Source organism: Pygoscelis adeliae, unplaced genomic scaffold (assembly GCF_000699105.1).
Source record: "Pygoscelis adeliae isolate BGI_AS28 unplaced genomic scaffold, ASM69910v1 Scaffold134, whole genome shotgun sequence".
Classification (NCBI taxonomy): Eukaryota; Metazoa; Chordata; class Aves; order Sphenisciformes; family Spheniscidae; genus Pygoscelis; species Pygoscelis adeliae.
This window is the reverse complement of record NW_008824716.1, coordinates 1,880,757-1,891,998: the sequence shown is the minus strand read 5'-3', so window position 1 is coordinate 1,891,998 and position 11,242 is coordinate 1,880,757. Positions and strand designations below refer to the sequence as shown.

Genomic DNA, 11,242 nt, shown 5'->3' with positions numbered 1-11,242 from the left:
AGAGCGGCTGGGCTAGCCCCTCCGCCAGCTCTCTCAGCACCCTCGGGTGGATCCCATCCGGCCCCATAGACTTGTGAACATCCAGGTGGTGTAGCAGGTCATTGACCGCTTCCTCTTGGATTATGGGGGGTTCATCCTGCTCGCCATTCCTGTCTTCCAGCTCAGGGGGCTGAGTACCCTGAGGATAACTAGTCTGCCTGTTAAAGACTGAGCAAAGAAGGCATTAAGTACCTCAGCCTTTTCCTCATCCTCGGTGACAATGTTCCCCCCCGCATCCAGTAAAAGATGGAGATTCTCCTTGGCTCTCTTCTTGTCATTAATATATTTGTAAAAACTTTTGGAGCTTTATCTCCTCTGGAGGCTTCTGGAGCTTTCTCTTGGGGCATTGTCTGTGCTCATAGCACGGTCGCTTGGGCCTCGTCCTTTACAGCCCCTTTAAGAAATAGGTAGATACCAATATTAATGGCAGTTGAGACAGTTGATACACAGGGAAAAACTTGTCATAGTTGATTATTTCTTACCAGTTAGTTCTTTCTTATAAACATGAGCGCTTTCATACTCACTATTTACAGTGATGCTCAACTGCATTAGTGAGATACCACTGATGAGATAACCGAATCGGTGCAGAAGACTTCAGCTGAGTTGTTAACTGTGCAGTAACAACTTTTATTTTTCTAGGACTACTCCTCAGATATTAAACAAGTACTTTTTTACTAGTTACGCCTTCTCATGATTGTGCTATACCTCCATTTAGTATTTTGTTATTCTCTGATATAGAAGATAGGAACATTTTTAAAACTGAGAATTTACTCTAAATGTTACAATTGCAATACTTAAGCTAGATATATTAATTTGGCTTTACTGAGAGTGTTACTGTAAAGTTCCTGAAAATAGGTAACATTTTGCTGTTTAATTTGGTGTATCTTATGTAGACATGGAAACTTTTAATGAAAGTTTTCCTTTTTTTGAGTTAAGCTTCCATTTGAATACATTCTTGTCGCTAAAAGGCATTTTTTCTTTTTAGACTCCACAAATGGTTGCTAGATTTCTTTTTTTTTTTTAAAGACCAGAAAAATCAAGGTTCCTCGTGTGAATCGGTTGTAAACTTTTATAACAATGACATTGACCTAGTGGTTATTTTGACAGTGTTTTAATGAGACAAAAGTTTACAGTTGTCAGTTACTTGGCATACTTGCCTTGATTATCTGCTTGATGTATGTAGGCTTGCTTTGTGGCAGTTCAATTTGACACTAACAACTGACCTTTTCAATTCTGAATTGACTAACATTTCTGTTATTTGAAGGCTGAATATATAAAAAGCCTCAGTATGATGTTTTTTGTATTTTAGTGAGAGCTCCATGTATCTGCTTTTTTGCATTTGTTGAAAGCAAAGAATATTATCCCTTTTATCTTTCATAAAATCTAAAATTATGGAAAGCATACTTAAATGTTTTTGGTTCAAGACAAGATCGGTGATCGTAGTTTGAGAATATAAGTACAACCAGGAGTAATATTGAGCTTCTGGTTTTGTTAAAGTAAATGTAGTTTAACACCTTAAGCCTGTGTTCAAGAAAATGTATGTGAGGCAATGTGGTTCCTTTGTATATTTATGACGACAACTGAAAAAGTCTATTACTTTGGTTGTTGAATTCACGGAGGCAGGAAATACAGCTCTTCTGACACAACCCATTTTTATGTATCTAAGACAATGATTGCAACAACAACAAATTGTGTGTTGCCCAGTTCTTCTCATTCTTCTTGTAGAATCAAATGAATGCTTCTACTCTCTAATCATCATCTTTCATCACTGTTCCTCAAGCAGGCAGTTTAACTAATGGAAGAGTGCTGTTGTTCTTCTGTACAGTTCTAGTTGCAGATACCAGCACCTTCTAATTTTCCAGTTAGAACCAAAAAGAGGTGCAAAGTTGAAGCAAAGGTGCAATTCTTCCTTTTCCAGTTCTGTGCTCATTTTTCAGGAACTTACCATCCCTGTGGAAAACCTGCAGGTGCTTTTTGCCTGTCCTAGGAGAAGTGTTTTTGTGACGAAGTAAAAGGTCTTATCTATTCATGAGTAGCATTACCCTCTCAGTATTTTTAGTTGTCAGGGAATACCATTTAATCTTTCTTTTTCATCTAATAATATGAGAATGTGAGATGGAACGGTCTGTGATATTTTGGTTACCTGAATCACTTGGTGATTCTTGGTTGTTCTGTGCTAATGAGATCCTTTCCATAATTGCATATGTAACAGGATGAATCAGAGCAAAGCTCACCTTATCTAAATGTAGAGACTGATAATATTTATTTAAGATTGCTGTAAATGTACACGCATGTGGATGGTACATCTCAAAGTCATTACTAAGAATTTTTTGTCTTTAGCAAGGGTAAATAATTGACGAACATCAATATAGTGTCTGTACCAAAGCTGAATCTACAGCCAATTTAATACTGGCAAGCAGAATTTAACTAAATATGCATCTTCTTTACATCTATCTTACTGCAAAGTTGCAGTAGGAGTGAGACAAATGAAGTAGAAAATCTTACTGCGGTTCCTCTTATTGAAATGGGCAAGATACGATGTAAGATGATACTTACCACATAGTTAGTATTGATTGTCTTGTCTATGCAAGGAAAAAGCTGCTCTGAGCTACTGAGATGTACCTGACATTTTCCACCAGAAGAGGACGAGGTATATTCTGTCTGGTCTTCAACTGGGGAAGATGCAAGTTTAAAGTACCGACTGTGGAATCTTCAGAACATGCATCCTGTAACTTGATGGGCATCACTGGTTAGAATCACAGAGGATTAGAATTTCAAGCTGTAACTTCTCACTTAGCAGGATATATCCTGCTCTCATTGGTCTAGTTCCTCATGGAGGAAAGCATTCAAAATTTTGACTTTCCAGGTGAACTGTATCATCATCCATGCAAAGTTCTTCCCTACCAAAAATAATATGTGTGCAACCATCAATATATGCCCATCCCTTAGATAAACGTGCAAAGTCAAGTATTGTAGATTTCCCTACCATATGGCAGCAGGGCCTTAAAAGCATTCCAGATAGAATATACTCACAGACCCGAAAACCCTCTGAAAACTAACATGGTGGACTATACTTAGCTGCAGTTCTTTAGAGATGAAGAAGGGAAGGGAGCATCTAACCAGACTGCCAGGTGAAGTGAAAGATTTGCTTTCGGCTTTTCCCTGAAGAAAGGAAAGTGCCTCTACATGCCGTCACTGCATGCCTGTTGTAAACAGCAGGATACTCTCAAGATGTAATTACTGTTTGGGTTAGAGGTGCCTTTCAGGAAAGAGTACTTAGAAACTGCAGTCCTCAGCACCACAACAAAATTTTAGAAGGTACACCAGAGAGCTGTGTATTACTATATGCCTTTTGCTGTTAGAGCCTAAAATAATTTCACTTCTTCAGGCATCTTCTCAAGGACAGACTAACAAAATACCTCCACCTACAGAATCTACGACTCTTCATGAATTTGTTTTAGATATAGACCATTTGCCCAGAATGTTTTGGTCACGACGACTTCTGCCTTCCTAGGAAGCTAATTTACCTATCTTCATGAAACCTCATACTACCTCAGCAGAAGTACCTCTTCATTTATTGAAGATGAGGCATCTTTTTTGATATGGACACAGCTTTCCCACCTTGTGTCCATGGCTGAAAATTCAAAAGGCTGTCAGTCTGTCTACAGAATCTTATCCAAGGTAACTGAGTGTAAAACAATGCAGTTAGGGCCCACTCATCTGGAGTGCAAGCAGTGACTGATTGTTCTGTGTCCCAAGAGTTGTCATTTATAGAGATATCAACTGGAGCATCACAGGCATTTTACTTAAGTGTTATATACTTCAAGAATTGTCAAGGAATGATGTTACATTTGGGATAGTTGTTCTTCATTTTTTGCTGAATTAGGAACATTGAAGACAAATAATTATAGGCGGATACTCCTTGGAATTGTGTATAGTATGAATGCATGTAGAGACAAGCACTTGAAAAGAATTACTTATCTGTAGCTTCCTTTCTCCCTTAAGAAGTTGTTTCAATTTTTTGGACTCTGTTTTCTCTTTGGTCTCTTTATTAGCAGCATTAGAGACTGGAGAGTCTTTTTTTTGTGGAAGAAATTACCATATCTGTTATTTCTTACTGCATTTCTTTCATTAGTAGCCACACTCTAGAAGCAGGGAACAAACTCATTGTTTGACTATTGTTAGATCTGACGTCAGCAGTGCTTTCTGGTAATTTAATAATTCTAAATACCAATCTGTATTTGAATGTTCAGAATTTTTTAAGCATGTTGTTAAACAGATTTAGCACTACTTTAGGTTGAGAAAATCATAATCTGGTATTTCTAAACAAAAGTCACATACCTCTATCTTTGTAATTTAAAAAAAAAATAATGACAGACTTTACTTCTTGTTTTTCTGAGGCATTTTTGTGGTTGAGACTTTCTTCTTAAACAAATAGACACAGATGGAGGTAAAAATCGGACTTATATAAAACTTTGTAGATTGGGAACAAATGAGCTTCCTAAGTGGCAGATCTTTCTCTTTAGCAATGTAAGACTCTAAATAGGATTTAGTCTGCAAGTAAGCCAACCCATCAAGCATTTGAGCCAGTCTAAACTCTCATGTAACCAATGGAAATCCAAGGGGCAATTTAGTTGCCCATGTGTGAACTTCAAATGCCATTTCAGATGCCTTTGTAGATATGATGTGGTTCCTTTAGGAGATTCTTACCCTCCTGGATTGGCATTTGTAAACCGGATGGGACACACTGAAGCAGCTGTAATGGTGCTCTGTATACTCTGTGTTCATGTTTAAGCTGATGAATTGAGTCCCTAATCAGTAAAGACAATGGATCCTAGAGTGCCCTGGTCACTCCATGTGTGTCATAAAGAAGATCTTTTAGAATCTAGGATCTTAAAGAAGAGCCTTAAAGAAGAATCTAGTAGGCTACTGATTAACAAGAATGGGAGTTCCGCGGTGCATGTAGTTACATATAGATATCTGTCTACATATAGGCATCTAAATACAAGTATCTGAAGCTTGAACAGTGTTGTCTTGGAAAACTCTTGAGAATTCTGAGTTTATCCCTGTGCCTTACGCAGACACTAAATGAACTAAGCTTGCTACGTTTTTTAATTAGCTTACTGTCAAACATAGGGTAATATTAATATATTGTTTTTCTGACTGCAAAGTTTAGGATGGCAAAAAGTTTCTTTGCTCTTGAATCTTCCCTGGATTATTGGTTAAAACTGCCTTTTGATAAGCTACTTGGATGCTGTTCATCAAGCTTCAGAGGGGTATTTTTCTCTTTCTCTTGGTTTTGGCATATTCCCCCAAAACCTAACTTTCCAGACTGCAGTTATTACTACAGTGTTCACAAGCTTGTTTCTCTTCTTGATAGAATTTAACACTAATTAATTAAAATTTAATTTTTCTTACAGATTTTAAGTTCGCTAAACAGATCTATCTTGCTACAATCTACTTCTAAGTGAATGAATGAATTTCAAATTATTGCAATCATGTGATTTAAGTATTATATGCTAACTGCTAGGTATTGAATTATAGTTTCATTTGGAGCATGTTTTAAATGTTTGTGATCTAGTAACAGGTTCTTGCTGTTGTCTTTATCATTAGTCTTTTTAAAATTTTTTAATTTTTTTTTTAAGTTTTCATGAAGCAAATTACTCAAAGGTAGAAGTCTAAGCAATGCCTTGCTTAGATTTGTGTTTGCTTCCTCTTGTGTAACCTTTTCTCATTCTGCTTTTTGTAGACTTCTGTTTGGAACGTTCACTATTACTTTGTCTTTGTATTCCTATAGAAATAGTTTGCTAATATAATTCAGTAGATCTTTGTCTTGTTTATTCCGGGAAAGCTAAAGTATGTTCTGGTTATGAACTGCAATCAAATTCCCACTTGATCAAATTTGACTAAAATACTAGAATAACTACTTTTTACTGATGTGTTTCTTGCTTTTCATTGTCGTGTCTTGTCTCTGTTCTATTTGAATAGCCCATGTGCATATCTACCTTGTTGATTTGGCAAATTAAAAGAAAATAGCATTTTTTTTTTTGGCAGCAATTACATCTGTAGACGTCCTTTAATCTAAATTGCATTGCTATCTCAAAGATAAAACTGTAGTTTGCTCTTGATCAGGATTTTCACAGTAGCATACTTTGTTCAGTCTCTGATTGCCTCTTCATTGATAGTTTAAATCAAGTGTGATAAATGCTGATTCCTTGCTTAGCAGTCCATTTACATAAAGTTTTGCATGAAAATATACTGTGTTTTAAACTGCTGATAACAATGACAAAGGTTAAAATTCTGATGTAATCAAACAACATGGAATTTGACTTTATTGGAAATGTAAATGTAACCTTGCAGTACTGTACTTTATTACTGACTGTATGATAGTGTTGTCCAATGAAGTCTACAATCATTGACATGCCTCACTGATGTTAACAGGAGTACAGGTGTTGGTGGCATCTGTCAATGCACTGAATTACTGGTTTTGAATGGCAGAGCTAATTGAATCAAGAAAATGCAATTGAATGAAAGACTCGGTACTCCAGAGGGATAAATTGGTGATGGTATAACAGGTTTCAACTAAATAAGCTCAAAATTAGGGGAAGTAAAAATTTTTCTCACGGCTGCTGAAGAAAAATACAAATACTGATAAAATGGATTGTTTGGTAAAGTGGACCTATACCAAAACAAATACAAAAAGGTTTAAGAATAAAGAATACAGCCCACAGTTAGATAATAAGAGAATATATTCTGTTAAGGTATTGTTGCACTAAATTTTAACTGTTTTCGTTGCCTGCATTTTCTACCATTTGTTGCGTCCAAATTACAGACGAGGCTCATCAGATTCTCCACCATGTTGTGACACTGCAACTTGTGCAATTTGTGGGCCTAAGGAATACACCTTATACTCAAAGCCAAGAAATTGTTAGTCTAAATGAAGTCTTAATGGTCTAATCAAATTAACTCTCAGTATTGCTAACACGTCTCTGCTCGCATCCCATGCTTCTACTTTTATATGCTGCATTTTATTTATGGTTGTATTGATATCTGCTAGTTATAGAAATGTATGTAACAGTAAACTTTGTGCCACAAACTTGTACAAGGCTAAGAAAAATCTAAAGCTAGTAGGGTGGTAGTCATTCTGTTACTAGACAAATCCTGTTGCAGCTAAATAAACCAAAACCAAGGGGTCTGGAGCACAAGTCTTATGAGGAGCGGCTGAGGGAGCTGGGGTTGTTTAGCCTGGAGAAAAGGAGGCTGAGGGGAGACCTCATCGCTCTCTACAACTACCTGACAGGAGGTTGTAGCGAGGTGGGTGTCTCGGTCTCTTCTCCCAAGTAACTAGCGATAGGACGAGAGGAAATGGCCTCAAGTTGCGCCAGGGGAGGTTTAGATTGGATGTGAGGAAAAATTTGTTAAACATTGGAAGAGGCTGCCCAGGGAAGTGGTTGAGTCACCATCACGGAGGTATTTAAAAGACGACATGTAGATGAGGCGCTTAGGGACATGGTTTAGTGGGCGTGGGGGTGTTGGGTTGACGGTTGGACTCAATGATCTTCGAGGTCTTTTCCAACCTTAATGATTCTATGATTCTATAAAACAGAGCTCCAGGCAGGCAAGCCAAGTCTCGATAAAGCCTGACAAGTCTGGAAGCATGTGGTGTTAGCTATTAACCACCTTGTTTGTATTAACAAAGCCTGTAGTCTGTTACTAGCAAAAATAACTGGGCTACAAGGCCACATGTTCTGAACAAGATTTTAAAGGACGTAACAGAGAAATAATGAGTATGAGGAGCTTTTTCAGTGTCAAAAAATACTTGGTTGTGCAAAAAGAGAGTCCTAATTTCTTCTCTGTTGGGTGCTGTTAAGACAATTACTGGAGGGTTTACTCAGTCCACTTTTGAAAAGTGGACTGGGCACCTGAGGTGGCTTTTAAATATTATTTTTATTGTTGTTTGGGGTTTGGATGTAGGTAAGTCTAAGGATTTTGTTTTTATTTATCTTTTGGTATTCATAGTTTCCTTTTTTGGGGTTAGCACCACTTTTTGTTACCTAGTGTAGAGTGATGTGTCATCAGTAACAAACAAACAAGTATTACAATAACTCTTAGAAACAGTACATGCACAGAAACAGGCTTCAGGACTAATACAAAGGATTTGTTTGGATTTATTTGAAGAAAACAAATGATAAGTCATATTTTCCTTTAGGTTTCTAAAATACTGCAGACATATGTACAGAATCATATTGTGTAAAATTAGAGGAATAACAGTTTTCAGGGAGGAGAAGTGTCATAAGAATAGTTCTGACAGGCGCTACAAAGGTGAAGAATCCACCGTGACATTTAAAGCCCCATATTGTTATCAATTTAGAAGCTTTCCAAGTGGGTTGTTCAGAGAAGAATAACTGAGGGTTGTTTCTTATTTATAACTTTAAAGAAGCCCCAAATCTGAAAGATCTCTCTCAAGGGAACATATTTTATTTAAGACAGAATGGTTAAGGTTGTGGTCCTGTTACCTATATTCCTATTTAACTGAGTTCTTTTAAAATTGTCTGCTAGTAGTGTAGTGCTAGTACCTTTCTGAAAGAAAACACACCATAGGTATATTCCTCTTTAATATGTGTAGGTTTTTTATTGTTACTCATTAGGTGATAGTGTAATTGATCTCACTGTAAAGAATATGGAGAAAGGACATGAACAGGCTTTCATTGCCTTGCAGTTTCTAGCCTTATATGTGGTTTATTTTTTAATTAATATTTTTATTAATTTTTTACGTTACACACTTTGCTAGCATAAAATAAAAAGATGGACTTACAGCAAGGAAAAAAAAAATGTAGCAAGGAAACATTACTTCAACAAACCTTAATACAGCCAAATAATGTTTGAGCCCTAAAAGCTTTTTTTAAAAAAACCCCAACTTCTAAACATCAACTTTAATACTATTTTGTAGTGGTTTGGAATTTGGCTACTTAACATACTGTTTTCTAAATTTTTCTAAACGGTTTTGAAATTTCACAAATTTTTTGTTTTTTGAAGTCCAGACTTAGGCCAATCAGAGCATTGTTGCCTGCTCCTCGAGCCTTTCAAACAACTTTCATGGGTTTGTGAAACAGGATTTTGCTTTATACAGCCATGTTGCATTTATTTGTACTGTTCACTTATTCATGTTGCATTTTTTCATGTTACTCATTAATTTTGTTCTCTATTATACTTTCAATATGTTTGCACTGTAGAAAAGTCAAGCTTACCAGTCTGTAGTTGTCCAGATCTTCCTGAAAATCTTGTCCCGATCTTCCTTGTAAATATCAATATAGTTTCTGCCATCTTCCCTTTTTTTGGATGTCAACGTGCTTTTCAGTAAGAACTTAAATGCAATAGCAAGTACTAAAGTTTCTTTGTCTTAAATTTTCTTCAAATCTTTTGGGTGAATACTCTTCTGTGACTTCTCATTGTTGGCTTTGTTTTGTAAGTTCTTCTGCCAACCCCTGAACCTGTTTGTGTCTCTGTTCTACTTTGGGAACTCCTTTTGCACACCAGTAGAACATTTGATGAAGTGTTGCTGTGGCCTTTGTTTTCTTTGGGTACTCCTTTACACTGTGATCTTTTACTGACCCTACAGATTGTCTGGTTGTCTTGTTTTGTTATCTTTGAGGAAAAAGATGTGTTAATCATAGATGCTTTTTGCAAGTTGTCCCTCAAACTTTTTTTTTCCTTTTTTAAAATTTTTTTGTTCTGCTTTAATACAGCTTCATATGAGATCAGCTTTGATTTTTTTTTTTTTTTAAATTTTATTTTCCCCCCACTGGTGACGTTTTGTTTTGTTTACATGTTATAACTTGATTAGTTATTGTCTAAGACTGGAGTAAGTTACAGAAGTCTATCTTAATGTTTTTATTCAGTTGACTTAAATAATTGAATTTAGTGTGCTTTGTCCTATTGACGTCAACAAATTAAAAGCAATAGTTTATTATTATGCAGACTTAGGTATTTGCATGTACTAAGTTTCATAGAAGTTCTGAGGGAATAGAACTTAATTTCAGCTCTTCGTTCAAGTAAGAGGAAGGAGCAAAGCTTGTTCCCTCCTCCTATTACTGTTTTAAAGTTATTGTTGATGCAAGGTATGTTGTATGATGGAGTAATATAAGAATAGATGCTGTCACGGCAGCTTTTCTTCAGGAGAGGTGTCAGATGGGTTAGTACAGTGGATCCAACCACGCCATGTCATGGCATCCTACCTTGAGCATCCTTGTCCTCTCAGGCATGTCCGGAGGTTGGAGAGATGGTCCCAACTCCTGGCTTAGAGTTGTGGGGCCCTTGGGGTTCTCTCTCCAAGTGACTCCAAATACCATCATTTATGGGATTGGGTGGAGAATGCCTGATGCTTAATTGGGTCATTCTAACACTTGGTCCCTAACAACCTGCTGGAGCTCACAGTCTGCTTGACTTGATTTTCTCAACAAGGTCACAGGTCTCACGTTGATTAACAGGTTGTTTACACTTGTTACATCTCTGTTCTCGTAACTAAGCTATTCCCTTCTCCTGTAGTGTTAACTAAAGTTCATCTACATATGCAAACATTGCTGTCAAGTAGGCCTAAATTATGCTGACTGCCATGCACCCCCATAACAGTTCAGCTAAAATAATATATAAAACTACTTTCATACTTACATTCCTTGCGGTAGGATAAACGTAGGATCACGGTTGTAGTCTGTGTTATCATTGAATCTTAGGATGTTCCTCTTGGAAACCTAATGGGTGATGTTATTTCTTACAGTCTATATCAAAGTAGCTTGGCCACCCAGTTCTTCTGGTGACCATATGTAAATTCAGTACTTGGGGAGTTATACGTACTTTGAAGATGACTGATACAGTATGTTCCCTGTATCACCTTTTGCCTGACCATGGCATAGTACATCATCATTTTCTAGGTGATAAAAGGCTCTACAACAGAGAAAGTATTTGAACCAGATTGCTTTACTTGTTTACATAGTAGATTAGGCCAGAAGACATATCCTCATTGACTTGTGCTTTTAAAAACTCCTTAAAATGCTGGAAATACATGAATAACGTATTTCCTGTGCATTGAAGCAAGATGTGCAAACAATGAAGAGGGTAAAAAAAGGAAATAATGGCTGTTGTCATCCTTATTTATGATTAATAATAAGTTGCCATTGTTCTAAAGGCTTGTGAATCTGGACAGTGA

General features: G+C 36.7%; 1 protein-coding gene across 1 annotated transcript in view; it reads left to right on the top strand.

Annotated features, from left to right (window-relative positions):
• DIAPH3 (diaphanous-related formin 3) overlaps positions 1 to 11,242 on the top strand; it is a 234,091-nt gene that overhangs the window by 24,317 nt on the left and 198,532 nt on the right. The window lies entirely within an intron of this gene.